We start from the raw sequence: 3,754 nt of genomic DNA on the forward strand, positions 1-3,754 counted from the left end.
GCTGTTTATCAGGTATTATCAGCTTAATATTTTTTTTAAGCTGGTAGTTACAAATATGCGTTTATATGAGATAAAATGCTAATGATAATCAGCTAATTTATTTATACCTTCGAAGTACAAGCTAAGTACGACCAAGCGAGGAAACTCAACCCAAAAGAAATAACTACGTCAGTGAAATAATCAATCAAAACAATGAAACGAGACCTACTGTAAGGACATTAGCAGCAATGAACGAAGAGGCGTTTATCACCGAATGTGTTAAGTTCTTAAAAGGAGACAAACCAGTGCAAGTACTACAATATAATTGTGCTCTATGGAGAAATAATACCGATATAGTCTGGCAGAGAATTAACAAATTACTACGAATCTCATCAGGACGCTTTCTAACAACCTTTTTACATTTATTAGTCAATTATAAAGATCTATGGGACCGCCGAGATATAAACGGCGAAATCTTGATCTTCGAGCTGGGTCCAGTAGATTAGTGTATTTTCTTTAATGAAAAGGCACCGACAAACTAACAGTCAATAAAAAAGGAGAGGATATATATTGCGAGGCAATTAATACAGGGCGAGAAGATGTACTAAGAGTACTTAAGTCGCACGGATAAGCCCTGTTACGAAAAAATGTTTATATACTTTCGCTATTAATAAGAAAGCAAGTCATTTAATACTGCTCTTGAAAGCTAAAGGGATAAAGGCAACAGACCCCGTCGCTGCATTACGGTTAGCCATCAGAGAAGATGAAGAAGAAGAACAACTTATAGAATCAGGCCATGACATAGAAGCTCGTACTGAAAACGGAAGAACAGCACTACAAATCGCGATTGCCGCAAAACACCACCAAATAACGAGATACTTAATTGAAAAAGGAGCAAATGTGCGAGCCCGGATGGACGAAATCGGGGAGATACACCAGGGCGCCTCCATCAAAGAAAGAGAGAGGGACAACTGCACTCTAGTCGAGGCCGCCGCTCTCGACAACGACAGCGATGTGCTAGTACTTTTATGGAGCCTAGGAGCTCCTTTATATAATGAATTGGGAAACAGCCTTTTAAATAACCAAATTGGTGACGAAGCAAAAGAGGCTCTGGTGAGAAGGATGGCTCTGGTGAATCACTTGCAAGGAGTTATGCACCCGACAAACCACCTAATATGCACTCGTGATATAAGTCCTGCGAAGACAAAAGAGGTACAACAACAGAAAAAGAATCAGTACGAATAGTCTCTATAGTTTACTTCGAGTTCTACGACAGTGTTATGCAAACAAAAAACATATATAAGAAAGAATTAATCAATAATAATTAAGAATTAATATATAATTAAGAATAACCATAACAGAACTACGGCCTAACCAATCCGCGAAAGAATGCTATAAAGGACAAGAATATGCTATCACGGAAGAGAGAGTATGCAGACATCTACACAAAGAATGCGCAATTGATCAATGTGTACTCGTTTAACTAATCCAACAAATCACGGGAAGAATGGAAAGAAAGTTTAAGAAAAAAAATTCTCTATACGCAAACCCCAGCGATAATGTGCAAAATTGACCACAAACAATATTCAAAAATAAGCAGAAGGCTAGTAAGTAGAGTACAAGAGAAACAAGGATCACTATTAATTAACCTCATAAAATAAAGAGAGAATAAATAGTCACTGTGAAAATTAAACAACGTAAATTGCCACTCCAATGCACTAATATTTACTATTAGTTAAACTATAACGATAAACTATAACGATAAAAATATTACGATTTTTCCCTTTCAGTAATCCAGAACAATGGACATCAGGCACTATTTTCTCCTCTTGAGCTGCGGAAGCATAATGAGAGCCCATAAGTACATGCCCCTTTTCTCAGTCAAAAGGGTCGAGCGAAACACCGGTTGTATTTAGTTATTATTTCTTGGCCTCCGCGTATTATTTCGAATAATTAGGCTAAAATTAATTCTCGGGTTCTCGGATACGTTTCTAAGCATATCCTGACGGTGTAGGGACAATTGACTTCGACTGCGGCATGTATAATAGAGGTCATTTCTTCGGGAGTCATGGCGATGAACCACCTGCGAATTAAATCCCGTACTGCGTATCGTTGATGTCGTGATACCATATTTTGAATGATTCGTACCTTTTCCTTGTAGCTTGGCTTAAAAATGGCTATTGCTCGGCTAGTTATTTTCCAAAGGTAAGCGTCTATTCTTCTTCTGTGAGATAAATAGGAAATAACTGGATCAGATATTTGTTTTGTTTTGAATGTTGACTCGAATTATTTACATTCTTTCCCTCGCGTAGGTTTACTTATGACTGATTTGTTGATGTTTTATTATTTTTATCTCTTTTGTGTTTAGACTCTATTTTCCGGCTTCCTATGGCTGCTCCGCCCACTCTCGAGTAGAGCAGGTAGTTACGTGACGTTCTATTGTTGTTTGGAGCACGGCAGACTCGACTCTACTCCTTCTCTTGATTTGCTTCTGTGAGGGGGTAGGGTAGTTTGTCAGGGATGCACGGAGGGCATAGAATATTACGGTAGATTAGTTTCGTCGTGCAGTTTACGGAATTTGGTCGTCCTTCGTCGTGTGCTCCGCAATTTGTCTTTTTATATCCTTTTTTTGTTGTTACTCTGACGTGTTGCTCATCGAGCTTGTGAAGTCTTAATAGCAACTAGTTCGTTTGTGAATCTAAAAGTGGTGCTTTAACAAGACTTATCATCCATGGATTCTAACAGTGATAATGGAGACAGGATTTTCTGGAAATTCTGTTTTAGTTAACTGTTATTCTCATTTTTCCTTTTCGGAAAAGGTAAGTTGTCGCTTGCGATTTGAATTCTTCTTTTAGTGTTTATTTTCCTTCATCGAGTTGCTTGTTTATAGAGGGGCGCGGAGCCTTGTCATAGTAGCAAGGACCTTGAGAAGAACTGTCCGATCTGCTTTGAATCCACGAGGTCGCCATCAAATGTCAATTTCTTCCTGTCGAGAGGTATTGTCGGGGTAAGAATTTGTTCCTTGATATTTACTTAAAACGTTTGTTGATTAGTTTGAGATTTAATTGATGATATTGTCGTAGTTCTTGTAGGTATCCTATCCGGTGTTTGTAACGGATACTCGGACTCCTCCAGTAGGAAATATTTCTGACCAATGAGTCGTTTGTCATACGGAGACGTGGAACGGTCAACTAGCGGCTCGCAATTGTGCTTATTGTGAAGACTCCTGCGGTCAGCCACCGAAATTGATAAGATGGGAGAATACTGGTGTGAGTGTTTATAGACGGGTTTCGATCCTTTTTTTTATTATTGTTTTTATATTTCAAAATCTTCCTTATTTCAGCGGTGAATCTACAGATTTGACTTGGGATATATGGACTCAGCTGTCCTTTGGAGAGAATTTTAGTTATTTAATTTCATTTATGTGTTATGTTGTATTGAGTTTAAATTATATTTAACGTATTTGTGTATACATTATTAAAATAATTGCTTAAAGAATTAACCGATTTTTTTTTCTTTAATTAGAATAATTGTTCAATTCCTGCATGTTTGTGTGTTTATAGATCGAGCGATCGAACCTCTTGTCGATTATCATGAGTATTAATTTAGACATAACTAGTAAGCGATTCGTTCTGTTATGGAGTCGGGAAAAGTTTCTAATGTGATTTTTGCCAAATCCTTTTACGTGTCTTCCCATTCAATCCGTCTTTCGTTTATTATTTTTAATGCGTGACTAATCGTGGCAGCGTATATTGGAAATTTATCGTTATAATTC

At 37.5% G+C, this 3,754-nt stretch overlaps 1 long non-coding RNA gene across 1 annotated transcript; it reads left to right on the top strand.

Moving 5' to 3' along the window:
- On the top strand, nt 1-3,404 carry LOC116417029. Its single transcript, XR_004227319.1, has 3 exons — nt 1-2,986; nt 3,063-3,248; nt 3,323-3,404. It is a non-coding gene; the product is annotated as an uncharacterized LOC116417029 (long non-coding RNA).
- Nucleotides 3,405-3,754: the final 350 nt, after the last annotated feature.

The sequence above is a fragment of the Nasonia vitripennis genome, assembly GCF_009193385.2.
Source record: "Nasonia vitripennis strain AsymCx chromosome 4 unlocalized genomic scaffold, Nvit_psr_1.1 chr4_random0003, whole genome shotgun sequence".
Lineage (NCBI taxonomy): Eukaryota > Metazoa > Arthropoda > Insecta > Hymenoptera > Pteromalidae > Nasonia > Nasonia vitripennis.